Below are 20,875 nucleotides of genomic sequence, written 5' to 3' on the forward strand. Positions count from 1 at the left end.
TTTTTGGGTAGCATCAGATGTGCTCTAGATTCGAAAATTTGTGGAGGCGCTAGAAAACATGAGATCTCCAAGACCCAAAAATCGTTTGGAGAAATTCCACGCTGGTATATGTTATTTAAATAATTAATTATTTTCAATGATGCTTAAGTTAAAACTTAGGAAATTAAAATAATTAAAGTGAATTAATGTAAATATGGGTGAGAAGATTCTAAGTGACGAGGATCAAGTCTAATTTAATCTTAGTTGGAGAACACACAGAGGGAGAGCAACACTTGAGTTAGATCAAAATTTTGGAGCGTGGTTCGCTGAGAATTTCAGAGTAAGCTTCTAGTGCAAAGAGGGACAGTTCGGGAGTGGGAGTTTCGTCCAAGGGAAAAAATACATAATAGAGAGGTAGAACAGCACCAGTAAGAGACAACGCAGCTCCAGGAGGGTGACATAGAGGCTGGGGGTTGACACAATCACGTAGAGGGAGCGCTAGGGTTTCCATGAGGCAGGTTGGGCATTGACTCAACAAACGATTTCATGAGCCAGAAAATCTCACTAAGAGGGTGATGCAGCTCCTAGAGGAGGTGATGTAGTTCCAGCGTAGAGCTGGGAGTAGCCATCACTACATAGCATTGGGGACAATGCAGTCACCTATGGGGTTTATTCATCCAGTTGCTGGATCTGCCAAAATATTTGTCCCTAAATAAAGGTACTTATTCTAGGTTTATTCTCTATTGGGTGAGTTGGATTCGACACCTTAGTTGTATTTAAAAATCTGCATAATAATAAAACCCTCATATCTGTTGCACCAATTTTCCTACACTGGGTTTTTTTGAGGACATTGAGTCCAAAAATAAGTATGTCCTTTGTGTGGTTGTCTCATTTATTTTTTAGTACTTGATATGTATATTGGTCTAGGCTATAATGTATTTGCATCAATTTTTTCTGAATATTTCTAAAATAACTTGTTAAAATGAAGTTCAGGTAATGCAAATAATTTTACTGCAGTAGGATTTATGATTTGTTAGATTAAAAAAATTTCACATGTTATCAAAGCAATTGCAGATCATGGAGGAGTGAAGCCATCGACAAAAGAACGGAGGAAAATCTTCATGTGAAGATAGTTGTTCTAAGAGATAACACAGTTTCTGGTCAAGAGAGCAGAGGAAGGGTGATGCAGTCACCAAGGGAGGATCACATAGAGCTTGCATCAGCCTGTTTGGGTGACATTGTTGCTGAAGAGGATAGTGTAGTGGTTACTGGGCTAGCACAGATACTGTTGAGTCTTGTTTCTCTAGTTGTCGAGGCTAGAGGTGCAACACAAATTTCATCTGGAGTTGTTGGTGGGGGGTTGATTCTGTTGGTGCAGAAAAATACCTAGTGGGGCAGAAGAAAAGTAGAGGGAATCAGTTCCTCATAATATATCTTGATAGGAAATCTAGATCCAGTGCTGAGCAATAGCAAAGAGAGATCAGAGAGGGGTGATTCGACAATAGTTGGAAGAAGGATTTCCATAAGGGAAAATGAAATTCAGAGGGATCTTGATCCTTAGATGATTTCTAGCACCAAAGAAATTCGAATCCGAGTTTTGTCGGGGCAACAACAAAAGAGGGAGAAGATAACCAGCTCAACATTCATTTCACAGATATGGCAGCTGCATCTCCAGGAGGGAGGTGCAAAGATTTAGAGTGTAGTTTGAAAGAACTACAAAAAAGGGGTAGGATCCTTGAGGTGCCCAAACTCTTGTATCACGTACGGCTACAAGATCTCTTAATGATAGTAGCAGAATGATGGGAGTCAGTTAGTACGAGGGATGATGGAGTAACAGTGGTAGAGCTAGAGTGCCAAATTTTGAAGCAACGCAGTGGATTGTTGCAGCAGTGTGGGAGGCACATAGAAGATACAACAACAACACAGTAGCATTAGAGGGTCCGCATAGATTAGTAGTAGAGGTAGCTTCAGTGTCCATGGACATCTAGACTGACTATCATGTCAGCTTTTGGGTGGCTTTTCAATTGCTTACTTGTCAGCAACTAAGTTGTAGTGCAACAGTTAGCAGTGGCGGCATTATGGGCAATATGATGCAGTATATTGAGAGGGAGCTATAGTACGGATGCAGCAGTGAGAGTGGCAGTGTCATGGGTAGGATACAGATTGCAACAATGTAATGGATGAAAGGTAGCAGGTCGAGCATCAACAACACAGAGGACTAATGTCATGGATAAGTGTGATACTTCTACTGGGAAGTATTGCTAGAGCACAATCCTCACTAAGAGGGAGTGTTGATTTTTGGGTAGCATCGGATGTGCTCTAGCTCCAAAATTCTGTGGAGGGGCTAGAACACATAATATATACAAGACCCAGAAATCGTTTGGATAAATTCCACCCGGAGTGCATGTTATTCAAATAATTAATTATTTTTAATGGTGCCTAAGTTAAAACTTAGGAAATTAATATAATTAAAGTGAGTTAGTGTAAATATGGTTGAGAAACTTCTAAGAGATGAGGATCAAGTCTAATTTAATCTTAGCTGTTGATTAGAGATTATATCACAGTCATTGATTTCTTAACAGGGAAAGTATAAAGGCTTGGGCTCAGTTGGAGAACACACACACGGAGAGGAGCACTTGAGCTAGATCAAAATTCTAGGGCGTGGTTCACTAAGAATTTCAGAGTAAGCTTCTAGTGCAGAGAGGGGTGGTTCAGCAACGGGTCTTTCATTTAAGGCCAATAATACATAACAGAGAGGCAGAGAAACACCAGTAAGAGACAACGCAGCTCTAGGAGGTTACACAGAGGCTAGAGGGCTGATGCAATCACGTAGAGGTAGTGTTTGGGATTTCTGTGAGTTAGACAGGGCATTGATTCAACATATCTATTTCATGAGTTGAGAAAGCTCACCGGGAGGGTGACACAGATCCTAGAGGACGTGACGTAGTTTCAGCATAGAGTGAGGAGCAACTGTCACTGCACATCACTGGGGATAGTGCAGTCACCTTTGGTGTTTGTTCATCCAATTGTTGGATCTGCAAAAATAATTGTCTCTGAATAGAGGTACTTCTTCCAAGTTTATTCTCTGTTGGGTGAGCTTGATTTGACACCCTAGTTGTATTCTAAAATCTGCATAATATTAAAACCCTCATATCTACTACACCGGTTTTCCCACACTGGGTTTTTCCGGTGACACTTAGTCCAAAAATAAGTTTTTCCTTGTGTGTTTGTCTCATTTATTTTTCAGTACTTGATCTCTATATTGGTGTAGGATGCTGTGTATTTGCATTAATACTTTTCTGAATATTTTTTAAAATAACTTGTTAAAATGAAGAACACAAGTAGGTAATGCAAATCAGTTTACTGTAGTAGGATTTTTGATTTGTTAGATTCAGGAATTTTCAAAATTAGCGCTTGCCGCATTGAAACTCCATTAATGCCATGTTGGAACAACACTAAACTTGAGCATTTTCATGGGCCTACACCTTGCTGAAGTCTGTAGGAATTTCGTCCATGATGTAACAATCGTAGGGAATGGAACGAGGAAGTGAGGGGAGGGGAGTGTTTGCAACTCGAGGGATGGGGTTATGCGATGATAGGGGAGGGGCCATCAGAGCACCAATGATAGGCAGAGAAGAAGATCCGACTGGAGGGGAGCATGAGGGAGAGACATCGGGAGAGGAAGGGGATAGAACTTTGGGGGAAATTCAATTTTGAGGTCTTTCGCCAGGTGGTTGAGGGAGGAGAACGAGTGGCTTTGGAAGGTAGAGAGCTCTGCTATCTATCTCGTGGCTTTAACTTTCTCCTAAGCTCTCTCCTTGACCTAGCGAGCAAGGAGGTTCCAGAGGGCCCAAAGTGTTAAACGACCTCTACAAGCCTCTTCTACCTCAAGAGGAGGGACCTCTCTTCAGATGGGATTTAGAATTCCATAGTCAAAAAGGGTATCAACAGAGGCTTCATAAAAGGTAGTGGGGGAAGTCCACGACCACTCCCTCTACTAGGGTGTCATCCCCTTCCTCTCTCGTTGTTCATCGTTGGGTGGAGAAGACCAACATCACAGAGTTGGAGCGAGATGAAGGGAATCTTGAGGAGAATGACCAGGGGAAGATATTTCCTGGAGGCCATATTTCTTGGTCTTTTATTATCAGACTAGACAAGTGGGAGTGCATGGAATGGGGCCTATGGATGCTCGTTAGAAAATTTAAGGTTCATGTCTACCACTTGTTGGTAGACTCGTGTTAGGTGGTGGCTGTCGCCATCTAAGCTAGGGAGTTGTGTCGATTCTCCCACATCGAGGGGGACATTTCTATCTACTTAAAAAGTAGCAATATTTACCTTTTCATTAAACATAAATTCTAAATGTTTATTCAATAGCTTTCTTTCCATGTTTGAACTTTTTCATTCTTTAATAAATTTATATAATATCATCATAACAACGGTGAGTACCATAGTTCTCATTTATAATTTTTATATGTTTTTTAATTTAAAATTGTGCTTTTTAATAAATATATAAAATATTTTTATATAAAATGTTTTATATATAGATAAAGATACATTAGATACTTTTTTCATTTTAACATGATAACTATAGTAAAATAAATGTATATAATATCATCATAACTAATATAAGTACCATAACCCTAATTTATAATTTTATATGTTTTTTTATTTAAAATTTTACTTAATTTTTTTTGGTAAGTAAGCACTCACTGAAGATTTGAACCAATGACCTATCCCAAGGAGTGCCTTAACAGTGAACCCATTCACCGTCAATCCAAAGCCCCCTAGGCTTAAAATTGTACTTATTAATGATTATTCATATTATCAATTTTCAAATGATAATTATAGTAAAATAAATTTATATAATATCATCATAAGTACCATAGTTCCAATCATTCATATATATATTCTAATTTAAAATTGTATTTATTAATAACTATATGTAAAACATAATAACTATAAAAATGTGTTATATAGAGATAGAAATATATTAGATATATTTTTTCATCTTAAAATAATAATTACAGTAAAATAGATTTTGTAAAAGTGAAAAAATAATATTCTTCATAATAATCCTATGTTTTCTTATAAAAAAATTTAATATATATATATATAGATATAGATATAAATAAAAGAGACATAAAGAAAAATAATAAAATTAGTAAATAATTCATAAAATCATTTCTTAAATATCAAAAGAAACTGTACCTGAATAGATTTTAAACGATTCATAAATATTTGATTTTTAACTATACCTTATATCTTAACATTATGAATAAACAATGATATCAACTATGATAAGAGGAAAGAAAATATTCCTTTCATAGTTTTTTTTAGATATTGGTATGAACAAGGATAAAGGAAAGAAAATATTCCTTTTTTTTTATATATTAGTATGATGAGAATCTATAGAAATTTATCTGCTAGAAATGAGAGCAACGTTATGAATGAGTTGTTTTCTAAAATTATTCAGAGGAAAGACAGAATGTATACAGTAGTCTTAGATAATTAAAAAACAAACTGTTTTAAATTTGTAAGTTATATACAATGGAAACCAAGAAATGATGGCAACGCTATCGATGAATTGTTTTCTAGAAACAATTTGTTTTTAAATTTATAGGCTATATACAATTGAAACCAAGAAATGAGAGCAACGCTATCAATGAATTGTTCTCTAAAATGATTCTGAGGAAAGACACAATATATACAATTCTCTAGATAATAATAAAAACAAATTGGTTCCTATGTATAGGGTATATACAGTGGAAACCAACATGTGGGAGCATCATAGCGTATATACAGTGGAAACCAAGAAGTTGTGGGAGTAGCTATCCTACTCATCTCAATCCCTAGTGAATTTGATTTGATATCTTGAAAGAATTTGATCTGATTTTTGATTGATCAGAGACATCTCGGATAAACTCAATACCTTTATTTTTTTCATGTTTTTCTATACGTGATTAAAAACAGCACGAAAAGGTATTGCGGATCTAGTCAACAAGGGAAATGTGGAAAGCTGACTTCGGACATTAAACTTCATTAAAGTATTAATGAATGCCATTAAAATGGATTGTCGTGAGTATAGGAATTGGGATAGTGGTTTTCTGCAGGTGAGAACAGGAAGCATATAAAATGTGGGCTGTGTGCACAGATGTCGTGTGGTGAGGGGAGGGTGTCACATGTAATATTCAATGGCTTAGAATAAATTTAATCAACCTGTAAGTTGATAAAACGAATTTTTTATTCAGTAGTTAAGAGGTAGAAGCGATGTTCATATTATAATAAGATGGGGGGCTAAAGCGCACAGACCACATGCCCCACTTACCCATGCGCGCGGCCTCTCCCGCCCAACCCAAAACAACCCAACTTGGGGGCAGTGGGTATTGGGCATTTCCAGTGCGCACAGCGATCCTTTTTAGTCCGCTAGATTTTGGGCCAAAAAAGAGGCTCAGACCGGGGGATAATTGACATCGATGCGTCCATGGCTACAGCGGATCAAGGCGGCGCTCAATCTCTGGATGACAGTAATGCAGGAGCTGGCATCAATGGCTCCCGCGACAGAAAAATTAACAACAGTGAGGCCGAAGAAGGGCGCGGGGATCACGGAGCCCTGATACGGCGACCCAGGGGCAGGCCCGCGGGATCGAAAAATAAGCCGAAGCCGCCGATTATCATCACCCGCGACAGCGCCAACGCGCTGCGCGCCCAGGCGCTGGAGATCGGCAGCGGGTGCGATGTGAACGAGAGCGTTGCCAATTACGCCCGCAGGAGGCAACGCGGGGTCTGCATTCTCAGCGGCACCGGTACTGTCACTAACGTCACGCTACGGCAACCGGCGGCCCCCAACGCGGTCGTTACTCTGCACGGACGCTTCGAGATCTTGTCACTCTCCGGTTCCTTCCTGCCCCCGCCCGCGCCCCACACCGGGCTCACCATCTATCTCTCCAGCGGTCAGGGTCAGGTCGTCGGCGGCAACGTGGTCGGGCCACTCATCGCCTCCGGACCAGTCATTATCATGGCCGCCTCGTTCCTCAATGCCGCCTACGATCGGCTCCCGCTGGAGGACGAAGAACCCCAGGCGCAACCTCTGCAAATAACGCAGCCGCCTTCTCAGCAGCAGCAGAATCAGCAAAATCAGTCCTCGGCGCCCATGACTGCGCATCCCATCTCCGAACACGCCGCCAACATCAACATGCCGCTCTTCAACCTTCCTCCTAATCTTCTCTCCAATGGATTGCCGCCCGATGCCTACCCGGCTTGGCATCCCGGCCGCCCTCCTTATTGATATTCAAACTTTGTTTGTTTCTCCTCTAGGGTATCTTGAAATTGCTTCTGCTTCTGCGATCGTCAAATCTGCGGCTTTTGCCCTTTTGTACTAATCACATTTAACTGCAGTGGTTACCTCTGCAACGAGGTGAGCGCGTTTAATTTCTATTATTTCGATGCAGTAGGACGAATATATATATGAACCTCACAGCCACTAAATCAGTAGCTTGTTTCAGAAATTAGCGAATGAAAAATTATTCATAAACTTCTTGATTTCTTGTTCGATCTTAGAATTTGTTACTTCTAATAGGAAGATGCCTGAATACATCAATCAGATAATTTTTGAGCTATTTTTAACCTAATAAACGTTACAATAATTTATTTTCTTCCTTCTTTCTTACTAATTTCTTTCTTTCTAATTACTTTAAACTCTAAACTCTAGTGTAGTGATGGCCTCTGCAACTCAATGAGCGCATTATTATTTCCATTTACTAGACAAAACACATATGAAAATCACAGGTAGCTCTTTGTAGTGTTTGAAAAGATTTGCTAGTCTTGAATTTGCTTTATATCTAAAATCTTCTTCTTCAACCCTAGCATTTTGCACTTGTCATTTTTTTCATTTCACTGGCAATTTTCTTGCAGTGGCAGCCTGGATAGATGTGTTTTCTATTATTTCCATGTAGTGGGTAAAATATATATCAACGCTGCAGCGAAATATGGGTCATGTTCTCGAATTCTTGGATGAGACATACGCTTTTAATTACTCCATAAAATTCTTGACGACCTTCTAACTTATATTTTTACTTGATGATCTGTTTATTTCCAAACTCTTGTGCTTCCATTTTGCAAATTATTGCACCAGACGCACATTTTACAGTTTGAAGCGCTTTTGATTGGATTGGAAAGTTAGGCCATGGCTTGTCATCAGAAAACAAGAATGCCCATCGATATGAATGGAAAAAGTGACAGATTTTACGTATCATTTTTTCACTTACATGGAATGCAATCCAACTATTATTGTGTTAGATTAACACACAGTGATGCCAAAAGTAGTTTTTTGAATAAACTTTGATAGTGCAGATCCATCCAATAGATGAACACACAGTGATGCCAAAACTATTTTTTTGAATAGATTTTCAGAGTGTAGACTCATCCATTAGAGGAACACACAATGATGCCAAAACTATTTTTTTGAATAGATTTTCAGAGTGCAGATCCATCCATTCTTCTTGTATAGATGTGTGGTAGCTCAAATTAATATCAAAATGTTGAGAATGTCTGTGTTGATTAGTTGAACAGCTGCTTGTTCCACCTGCCCTTCTGGAACTTGTGTTAATGAATATATATGTAACAGTAACCAAGTCTTTGCAACTTCTTAGAATAATTTCTACGATCTGTGCTGATTGAGTGCATATATGGAACAGTAACTAAGTCGAAAATTTCTTAGAATGGTTTCTGCTTAAAACCAATGAGATGGATGTATCGAATATAAATCCCAAGTAGTTAGAGTTGAATGATACCAATGGTATCAAACCTGTGGGGATTTTTTGCTTACCAAACATGCTTCATTAACCCAAAAACTAGGCCAGGGTTTTGGCAAAGAGTTATCATGAGAATTTTTTATTTCTGCAACAGCTGATTACAGCGTAATCGGAATAGAACTTGAAATTAGTGTGTGTTCGATGTGAACAAAAGCTTTGGTGAATCTCATACAAACATTACCCCCATAAATTTTCAATGACTTTATAGAACGTTCTAATAAACCAGAATGCGCCCACAGCCTATAAGTTTATGAGAAACCAACGTACCCAACTGCGTTCCAATGCATAGACAGATATTTTTCTTCTCGATCATATTTGGGCTTTTATTCTTATCCAAGTAGATTAATGTCCATGAATGATTTCAGCGTTTATTAAAGGCTAGATCACCGGTTGAAATCCCGGTGGACTCTACAATGGAACTTCCTGGATATTGCACATGCTAATTGCATTTTCTTCATTAAACAATTGCATTTCTCTCAGCACCGTTTGGCATCGATAAATCTGTGGTAAAAACCAACGTAACATCCTGTTCCTCATAATGTTATGGACCCCCATAGATTAATATATACGAATCTAAAAGGCTAAATGTTACAAAATATAGAAGGCTATACACACTTATGAACCCCATAGATCATATGGGGAAATCTAAAATCAAAATATTACAAACTCTGAAGAGTTTACATGCTACAGTCATTCTTCTCATCCTCGTTCTTGATTTCCTCGTGCGATGTCTGTTCCTTGATTTTTGGCATGAAATTTGGTCCGTTGGATGTTTTTCTGAAGTTTAGTTAATTTACTGTTCGGTGTTGTTTTATTTTATATGGCTAATGTTTTGTTCATTTACCAGATTCCTCTGCAAGTTATATCGGTGTCTGAATTAGAATGAATATAATTTAGGCTTCTGTCTATAGCCTTAATGGCTATTTAATTGGCTCAGTTACCATTTTTTTTTAATACAAGTTTTACTTCTTCCTAAATTACATAAATTATAGTTGTAATGGTTATATTTTATTATTTTGATTTTTTAAATTTTATAGTTATATTAATGTAATAATAATTATATAATTTAATTATTAGATTATATATCTTATATATGATGTGTTTTATTTTACATATTATTTTATTATTATTATATACATTATATACATTTTATTTTTTTCAATATTTTATTTTTAATCTTTTATGTTATAGAAAAATATAGAATGTATCCTCATCAAATTTGGTCACTGCTGTCCCTCACTCAGAAACATTAAATTTGGTAACTGATGTCCCTCACTAATCATGTTTGGTAGATGTTTTTGTTATATTTTGTTTTCATTTCAATATCATCTACATAAAAATTGTAATCTTTTATTGTAATTTATTATGTAATCGTTTATTTTATAATAGGCTGCATAATGGATTTTTTTATTTTTATTTTACATATATATAATTTTTAATAATATAATGTTTTTAATATTTTAATTTTAATTTTTTTATTATGTGGTAGAGGAGTACATGATATATCCACATTAAGTTTGGTTACTGATGTCCTTCACTCAGAAGCATGTTTGGAGATATGTTTGGTTATATTTTGTTTTCATTTCACTATTATCTATATAAAAAAATTTAATCTTTTATTTTATAATATGGTGTATAATTATGTGTTTGGAGATTGATGTATCCTCTCTCTAAATTATTTTTTCCCATTTCATTATTATTTATATTTGGTATATATTTTAAATAAAATCTTAGGTATTATATTTAAATTTTATACTTTTCAATATAATTTATATTTTATTTTTTATATAATTTATAATTATATTCAAATTATATAATATTTTTAGATTAATTTTTTAAATATTTTTAGTAAAAAAATTAATTCAAATCTTAAAATATTTTATTAAAATATAAAATTTCTCAAAATAAAATTTTAAGACATAATTTTTTAATTTTTTTTAAATAAATAAAATTTATATAATATTCAAATTACATTATAAAAATATTTTATAATAATTTGATTTAAGTTTTTTTATTAATATTTTATAATAATCTAATTTAAATTAAGTTAAAAGATTTGAGTTTGAGTATAGTCAATAATTTGTTTTATTAACTGTGTAGATTTAAGTTTATATTGCAACTAGCCCATTCATAATATTTATGCATTTAAGAAACAATTGTATTTAGTATAATAAAAAATGATATTTGTGATAATAATGGTATCCTCCAAAAAAATTTCATTATAATTACAAAAACTATATTAAATTCAAATTATATACTATTTTATTAAATGTTTATATTTTTATATAAAAAAATGCAGGTGTTTAATTTATCAAAGAAAAATAAGCTAGAATTTATACATGAATCTATTTTAGTAATTTTTTTAATTATATATTTATAATTTCAATTGAATAAAATTTAAGAGAAATAAATTAAAATATATAATATTTTTAAATTAAATTATTAACATTTAAATATATTATAAATGATATTTTTTTCACTTTTCGAAATTTGAATTTTATAATTTACATAATTTTTAATAATTATAGCTAATTGAACTACCCTGAATCAACTAATATTTTTAATGTTAATAATAATTTATTATTAATATACTAAATAAAGTTTTCTTCATTATAAATAATATATTTATTTTTATATTATTTATAAATGAATATGAAAATATTTTAATTTTTTCTCAAATAAAATATTGCATTGATTGTAACTATTTTTAAATTTAAAAGAAACATTTCATTTATTATTTTATCATATTGTATATCAAAGTAATATATTTTCTTCTTCTAATTTTGAGGGTTAGATGCTCTAGTTAAAGCAACTTTGTTATTCAAAAGTTACAGGTTTAATTTTAGACACTCTCAAGGGTCAAGCTCTGTGATTAAGCCAATAGGAAGCGATCTCTTCAAGTGAATCTACTTAATACAAATATTATGTGGGCGTTCACTAATCTCTAAAACGAATAAACCAAGAACAAAAATATAATTTCTTCTCCAAATTATTATTTATATTTAAATTCACCGTATTTTCAACAAAACATGAATATTATCTATTTTTATTATTTTTGAAAACAATTTTGTTATTTTTTAAAATATTTTTATATTTAATCATTTAGCTTAAATTTTAGAAAATTTAAAAATAATTAAAAATAAAAATATTTATGAATATAATTAATTTCTATAATTTAAAAATTTATACTTAATTAAATTTAAGTAGATAATTGAAACATGAATACTATCCTTTTCCAAAAGTTTGATTCTTAATAACATATTCTTTTGATTCTTAATAAAATATTCTTATAAGCTTCAACGTTACAAATAACAAATTAAACTGTTACTCAATGAATATATTGTTTTAACATAACTATTTTATTTATTATTATTTTAATTCTTCAAATCAAATGGATAAAATCATTAATTTATATTTAATTTGTTATGTTTAGTAAGATTATATTTTCATCATGTCCACTATATCACCCTATCATGATGGAGAATTTAATCAATGACTTAAGATCAAAGAGTACCTTAATAGAACACCCATCACCCTCTATCCAAAACCCATGAGCATCAATTTATATTTTTTATATAATAAAAAATTATATTATATTATATTATATATAATTAATATTTTTAAATTAATATTTTTAATTTAACATTTTTAATAAAATAAAAAATAAAATTTTTATATAATGTAATAAATAAAATAAAATAAAACATACCATATTATTTAAATAAAATAGACTAAATTATAATTTATAAAATACTAAATTTTTCATTTAATCTTAAAAAAAATACTAAAATTATTTATAATTATAGAATCATTGAAAGTATTTTTATTCAATAAAAATTATTTCTATCAATATCCTTAGAATGCCATGAACACCATCTTACATTTATCTTTTAATAATCATGCTTATATTTGAATAAAATTTGATATTAAAATGAAGTTTATATATCTATATAATAATTCAATTTTTTTCTATGCATATTAGAGATTTGTGACTGTGACCAATGTCACATGGTTTCGGTTTGAGTTTAGATTTCATAATGATTAAGATAGTTCTTATTTTTTTTTGAGGTTGATGAGGATTGCCATTAAGTTCATATATATATATATATATATATATATATATATATAATGAATTATAGGATAAAATAGTTAAAAATGTTATCACAGACATGGAAACTGTAAGGATAAATTACAAGCTTGAGTTGTGACATGAGGTTATGAATTTTGACCTATGGACATGGTTAATGGCTATGAGGTTCGATGAACTTAGCCAAACCTCAAAGTTAGGTTTGCCGAAATTCGAACCTTAAGGTTAAAGTTAGATGAACCTTGTGACATAGACTATTGCCATAGAATATTTGTACCAAGCACTTCTTTTCGACTCAACCATTGAGCCTCACCCTCAGAGCGTGGAGAGGGATCCACATGAAGGGATCACTTCTTCATGTTGGCTCAACCACTAAGCCTTCATGTTGGCTCAACAATGAAGCCTTACCTTGAGAGCATCGAGAAAACTCAACCCGTGACCTCTCAATAACAAAGGTGCTTTAATGATTGGGACGCACTTGAGCTAACCTTGAGGGCTATTTTTTTATATATGGTTCATGAACCCAAAGATCGATGAGTGTTAAGTCCACAAAATATTTGTACCAAGAAGATCCATCTAAAGGGATCACTTCCTGTGGGCTCAACCACAAAATGTGACCCTAAAAGTATTGAAAGAATTAAACTAGCAACCTCTCAATACCAAAAATACTTTAACTACAAAATCTCAATTAATTAAAATAACCCTAAAAATTAATAAATAAAAATAATAGATAATTATTCCAAATACTTATTTATTTAATCCCACTATAAAGTATTATTCACATTATATTTATATTAAATACAAGAAACGAAATATTAGCTTCAATTATTATGGATTATTTTGATAGAAAGTTAAAAAAAAATTAAAAAAGATAATAGGGAAAATTATTTTTAATAAAATAGTAACTAAAAAAATACATTAATATACGAAGTTAAAGTAAAAAAGAAAAATTCTATTTTGAAATTATATTGTAAAAATTAAAATTAATTTATTTTAGAATATATTTTTCTGAGGATGGAGATATGGTATTAAGTTAAAATGGAAAACAACAAAAATTCAAAACTGAATATTATTGTTAATAAAATACTATAAAAAATAATAAAATACTATAAAAAAATATATATAAATTTATTGACATCTAATCATTAGTATTGGGTGAATATAATGTAAATAAATAAATAGGTAATATGAACAGTCATCGGGAGATGAAGTGAATAGTCTCTCTCTCATGTATATAATGAAGACCTACCTGAAGAAATAATACATACGAATAAATTTTGCTTGAGGAGTTATTGCGTGGTCTGACATGGTATCAGGGCCAGCTCCAATTTTGGCATAGTCTTGTAACTCCCTTTTGATAGTTTCATGCAGTTTGTCCACTGCTGGGCTCTCTGTCCCTCTGTCCCCTCCACAGTCACAGTCACTGCCACTGTCTAAATGTTGTGCATAGACCAGTCCGCCCAACCCGCCCTCTAACAGTTCTTCTTAGTGGTCTAGCTGGTATTGCTGGAAATTTAGTGGTGTTTTTTTTACTATCTTGAGCCTGGCGCCTTAGACCACTCAACCATCCTAATGGTGGTAGCCAGAGGAGATAGTTAATATGATGTTGCACTAAGGTTTTTTTGTCTGCAAGTGGTCTTATGTTTTGGTTCTGTAATAACCTATTGGTGGTAGAGCTATATGCTGGTAACTATCCCTGGGCTTGGTATTTCCATGTTCTGTAAACTCTGCTTGGTTTTTGATCTGGATCTCTGTTGCTCTCGATGAGTTGTATCGAAGCGGAAAATCTGGTTCTAATACGTCTGTAATTGCAATCTAAATATTCACTATAGGGTTTTACTATCTCATACCCGGTCCCTTACCTCACTCAGGCCTCCAGCTCGTCGGTTGTGACAGAAATGCTGGTGCCGTGAAAGTCCTTATAGGTGTGCACAGATCAAACACTAATAACTATTTTCGTGCTGAAGGACAGAACTATGGAAATTTTATAATGGATCGACCATCAACCAAAGTCCATGCTACTCCGGTCATTGGAACTTTGAATTTATAACTATTTACTGTTTATGCCAATTTTGCTTTAGATGATTCTCATGAATTGAAGCTTTTCTCAAGACAATCTTCTTTAACAAACATTTGGCATTCTTCCATTCATAACTGACTAAGTTGGTGTTTTGTCATTTTCAATTGACTATGTTTGTTATTGTTCTGATTGTTGGGAAAGGTAGTGGATTTATGTAATATAATGACGGACCTATATTTTTGATCAACTGGAATTTGGTTGTGTTTAAACTTGAAATTGACACCTCCATTGAATGAACCTCTATTGCATTGGTAAAGTGTCGCGCTGATGCTACACTTCGAGAGCTAACCGATCTAGTAAAAGAGGTCGCACCAGCAGCAAGGAGAAGAGATGCAAAACTATCATTTGCATTGAGTTATGTAAGTTTTTACACTGAGACACATTGCAAGGGATTTATGAGTTTGCAATTGTAAGAGATTTTTGACAAGGAGTGTTGTTTAATGCACTATAAAGTTTTATGTATTTACGCTGTTCAGAGCACTGCCCAGTTGAATTTTTCTATCAAGTCATATGAAAAATATATTTCTTTGAATTGTAATTTTTAATTAAAAAAAATTACCACGAGAAGTACAATTTTACTTTATATTGGTAGAAGTATTTTTCTATCAGCAGAAGTAGTTTTACAATACACAGATTTTTGCCAGCAGAAGTATTCTTTTACAGTATGCATTCAATCATATCTATTGTGGGAATAGTTTTCATTGGTAAGGAGAACTATCCTGCATGGTCTCGGATGATAAAACACATGCTCATTTTCAATGAGTTGTGGAAAGGAGTGTGTGTTGGAGAGGGAGACAAAGGGCCAGAATAGCCTACCTCACACAAAGAGCTCATCATTTGGGAAAACAAGAACAACAAATCTTATGCATTAATCACAACATCTATAAATGAAGAGGTGAGTCACCATATTTCATCATTTTCAACTGCCTTTGAAGCTTACAAAAGCTAAAAGAACTCTATGACTCACATTCTGCACTTGAAGTTGTTCAACTCATGATTAAACTCTTCACACTTGAACTGCAAAATAATGATCCTCTTGCTCTTGCATCTGAAGTAAAGTCTATAATGCATGATATCAAATCCACTAAGGTTGAATTGGATAGTCCTCTTATTGGTTTTCTCAAGGCACTTTATCCTACTTACTCCAATTATCTTGAGTCATTGCAAGAAAATGGAAATCTCAAAGATATCACCTTTGACTCTCTTGTGAAAAAGTTCACTGAAAGAGAGAAAGCTTTTGGAAAGAAGACAACCCCTAAATCTTCTGAAGAGGTTGTGTGCCTTGCTCATAAAGAAAAGCATCCTGCTCAAGATTCTTCAAGAGGAAGAGGTGGTCGAAGAGGAAGAGGAAGATATTTCAGAGGCAGGGGGGGCAAACACTCTCAAGGAGAAAAGGAAGATTTTAACTGTATACGCTGCAAGAGAAATGGATCACATGATGCCTCTACATGCAAGCTACCATGGGACAAAATTGAGCATAAAAGAAACCAACAGAAAAGTAAAACTGATGATACAGACAAAGGTAAAGCACCTGAATCTCACTATGTTGTGGCACAATGTAACATTGGAGTAAATGAAGATTTGTTTAATGATTCACTTGCTTCTTGGAAAAATGATTGGTTGCTTGATTCAGGAGCAACCTGCCACATGACTCATAGAAAAGATTTTTTTGAAGAATTTACTGACAATGTTGATGGAGTAGTATACTTTGCAGACCAATCAAAAATCAAGACATTAGGGCTTGGCACAATCAGGCTTAAACTGTCTGGTCTTCCAGACTTTCTTCTGCATCATGTTCTATATCTCCCACAGCTCAAGAGAAACTTGTTGTCCTTGGTTCACATCCGCCAGCAAGGTCACTCCATTCATATGTTTGATGGCAAGCTTGAGGTAAGAAAAGCATTTGACAGCTCACTTTTCATGAGGGGAATAGAAGAAGAAAGGCTTATCAAGCTGCAAGGTACCTCTGCTCGTGCACAACATCTCTCATACAATTATCATCATGAAGAAGGTACACTTCCATCAAGTTTAGTATGGCATGCTAGATTTGGACATTTGAACTATGACAACCTTCGCTTGTTGAAGAAAAATGGTGTTGTTGGTTTACCTACAATTCCTAGGAAACTTAAGCAATGTGATGCTTGCATTCTAGGAAAGAATAGCAAACAGTCTTTTCATGATTCACATTCAAGAGCACATAGAAAAATTGAACTCATTCATTCAGATTTATGTGGTCCAATGCCTGTTCCTTCTTCAAATGGAAATAAATATATCATGACATTTATTGATGAATACACCAGAATGTGTTGGGTTTATTTATTGAAGAACAAATCTGATGCTTTTCAAACATTCAAGAATTTTCATAAATGGATTGAAAATGATGCACGATATCATGTTGGGTCTATTCGCACTGCTAATGGAAAAGAATACACATCAAATGAATTTGAAAACTATCTTCGCCAACATGGGATCAAACATCAAACAACTATGCCTTATAATCCCCAACAGAATGGTGTAGTTGAAAGAATGAATAGGACAATCTTAAATATGGTATGATCCATGCTCTTCTTCAAAAATGCAAAGATAATGTTTTGGGCTGATTCTGTTCTATGTGCTGCATATATAAAGAATATATGTCCATCTAATTAGAAACAAGACTCCATATGAAATGTGGTATGGACATGTTCCTTCGGTAAAGCATCTCAGGTTCTTTAGTTCCACCTGTTATGCCTTGATACCCAAGGTACATAGAAACAAACTTGGTGCAAGAAGTCGTAAGTGTATCTTCCTGGGGTATTCAAACACCTCAAATGCATAGCGTCTCTATGATGAAGTAAATAAAAAGTTTTTTGTATCTAGAGATGTAATTTTTCTTGAATCATCCAAAATCGACAATGTTGTTGAGCAGCAACTTGATCGCTTGGATACATTCACAAAAGAAAAATCATTTCAAGAATTTGATAATCAGATTCCACATCTTGAAGGTGGGATTCCTATACTAGATCAACATGTGGAATCTTCTTCTGAAGAACACTCTCCCCCCGCATGAAACTCCAACAACGGATGATGATTTAAGTGATGTGATTGATAGAATTGGGAGACTCAATCTTGATTCAGTCCCAACTCAATCAACGGAGTAGCCTGGACCATCTAAGAAAGGTCCCCCAAAGTGGCTAACAAAGACACTTGAAATTGTTCGTCTTGATGAGGTTGGAAAGACAGGAACTAGAAATTCAAACCGGCAAAATGGAGGTGATGTAGATGACTCTAATTCACCTGCTGATATGGATGTTTCTTATGATTGTGAATTGAACTTGTCTACAAATTTTGAACCAACTTCCGTCAAAGAAGCTGCTTCTCATGATGAATGGAAAGAAGCAATGCAAAAGGAGTATGATGCCCTCATAAAGAACGACACTCAGAAGCTGGTTGATCCTCCATTAGGAACTAAACCAATTGGCTGCAAGTGGGTATACAAGAACAAGTATAAAGCTGATGGCTCACTTGACAAGCACAAAGCTAGGCTTGTGGCAAAAGTTTTTGCACAGAAGGAAGGGGTTGATTATGAGGATACTTTTTCCCCCACAGCAAAATGGGCTACCATCCGGACACTCTTTGCCCTGGCAGCTCAGAACGATTGGAAAGTCCATCAAATGGATGTAAAAACTGATTTCTTGAATGGAGATCTAAAAGAGAATGTTTTTATGTCCCAGCCTGAAGGATTTGCTGTGAAAGGACATGAACATAAAGTTTGCAAACTTGTGAATTCCTTTTATGGCCTCAAATAAGCACCGTGAGCCTAGTATGAAAAACTAACTGAGCAACTTCTGAAACTCAATTTCAAACATTATGATCTTGATGATGCAACTTTATTTGACAAGAAAGTTGGCAAAATAGTTGTATATCTTGTGGTATATGTAGATGATCTTTAGATGACAGGGAACAATGAAAGCTACATTGCATCCATAAAGAAGGAATTGGGGAAAAGTTTTGAAATGACTGATTTGGGCTATGTTCATTAGTATCTTGGTATTGAAGTAACCCAACATCCGAAGTCCATATTTCTTTCTCAAAAGAAATACATTAGAGATCTTTTGAACAAGTTTGCCATGACAGAATGAAATCCTCTTACTACTCCAATGGAACAAAACTTAAAGCTCACATCTATTGAAGGAAAAGAATTTGAGGATGCAACAAAGTATAGACAGCTTGTAGTAAGTCTCAACTACCTAACTACTACTAGACTAGACATTTCGTTTGCTGTTGGAATCCTCTCCAGGTTTATGCAAAAGCCTTATGAGGGACATTGGTCTACTGCAAAAAGAGTTCTAAGGTACTTGAAGGGAACTCAAGACTTTGGAATCAAGTATACACAGGTGGACGACTTCAGCTTGATTGGATACTTTGATTCAGACTTCAATGGAGACAAAGAAACTGGGGTATCTACTTCAAGATATGCTATGAGTCTTGGATCAGGAGTTGTCTCCTAGAGATTATGCAAACAATCAGTTCCAGCAAATTCCACAATAGAAGCAGAATACATGGCAGCAGCTGAAGCAACAAAAGAAATTGTGTGGCTCAGGAAAATTCTTGAAGATTTGCAGGTAAAACAAGTACAATCAACTCCACTCATGATTGACAATACCTCTGCAATAAATTTGGCCAAGAACCCAAAGTTCCATGATTGAATGAAGCACATCAACACTAAATATCATCTGATTCGACATCATGTTGAGGTCAAAACAATCCATCTCTGTCATTGTTCCACTAATGAGCAAATTGCAGTCATCTTCACCAAAGCTCTTGGAAGAGAAAAGCTTGAACGATTCAGAAGGATGCTTGGACTCACCAACATCCCTTCAGATTAATGGGGGGAATGTTGACACCTAATCATCAGGACTGGGTGAATATAATGTAAATAAATAAATAGGTAATATGAACAATCATCGGGAGATGAAGTGATCAGTCTTTCCATCATGTATATAAGGAAGATCTATCTGAAGAAATAATACATACAAATCAACTTTTCTTGAGGAATTACTGCTTGGTCTCACAAATTTATTTAGGAAAATTTATATAAATTTTTAAAAATATTTTTTTTTAATATTTAATAATTATAATTAATAAAAATAAAAACAAAAAACACATTTTTAACCATGGAGCATGTCTTTAAGTACAAGACTTATTAAATTGTAGTAAAATATAATAAAAATAACAAATAATAACAATAATTTTTTATTTGTTGGATATGTACATGGGTTATTAAAAAAATAGGCGTGGAAATAAAAAGAGAAGTAACATAATTAGATAAAGTACAATTTTATTAATATGAAGTGATAATTAAAATTTCGTGTATATTATAAAAATAACGATATCAATTTTTTAAAATTTAAAAAAATTGATATATTTTTTGTTATTATTAATATGTGAAAAAAAAAATATAATATAATAAAAAAATTTAAAGGTTTTTAGAGATTAAATTTTTTATATTAAATTTTTTTTTGTTAATATCGATAAAAAAATGACTTAAAACATGTATATGTGGTATCAATAAAATAAAATAAAGAAAAATGATTTAAAACAAGTATATGTGAAGGAAACAATTTCTTCTTCTCATCATTGGAGAGGTGTTTAGCCTTGTGTTTCTTATTCTTACTCTTGTTGATAACATTTGTTCTTTTGAATATTTATGTTTCTCATCACTAACTAAGACAAGCACATGGGTTTAGCTTTGTGTTCCTTACTCTTACTCTTGCTAATAACATTTGTTTTTTTGAACATTTACGTTCCTCATCACTAATAAAGATAAGCACATAGGTTTAGCCTTGTGTTTCTTACTCCCACTCTTTCCAATAGCATTTGTTCTTTTGAACATTATGTTCCTCATCCAATAGAATGGAGCTTGAGGGTGATGCTATT

The 20,875-nt window shown here is 33.7% G+C and overlaps 1 pseudogene; it reads left to right on the forward strand.

Annotated features, from left to right (window-relative positions):
- Positions 1-6,248: 6,248 nt before the first annotated feature.
- Positions 6,249-7,523, forward strand: LOC149246508 (AT-hook motif nuclear-localized protein 16 pseudogene; annotated as a pseudogene).
- Positions 7,524-20,875: the final 13,352 nt, after the last annotated feature.

Source organism: Pinus tabuliformis, chromosome 7 (assembly GCF_031772625.1).
Source record: "Pinus tabuliformis cultivar Carrire ecotype Pingquan chromosome 7, CPIR1, whole genome shotgun sequence".
Taxonomy (NCBI): domain Eukaryota; kingdom Viridiplantae; phylum Streptophyta; class Pinopsida; order Pinales; family Pinaceae; genus Pinus; species Pinus tabuliformis.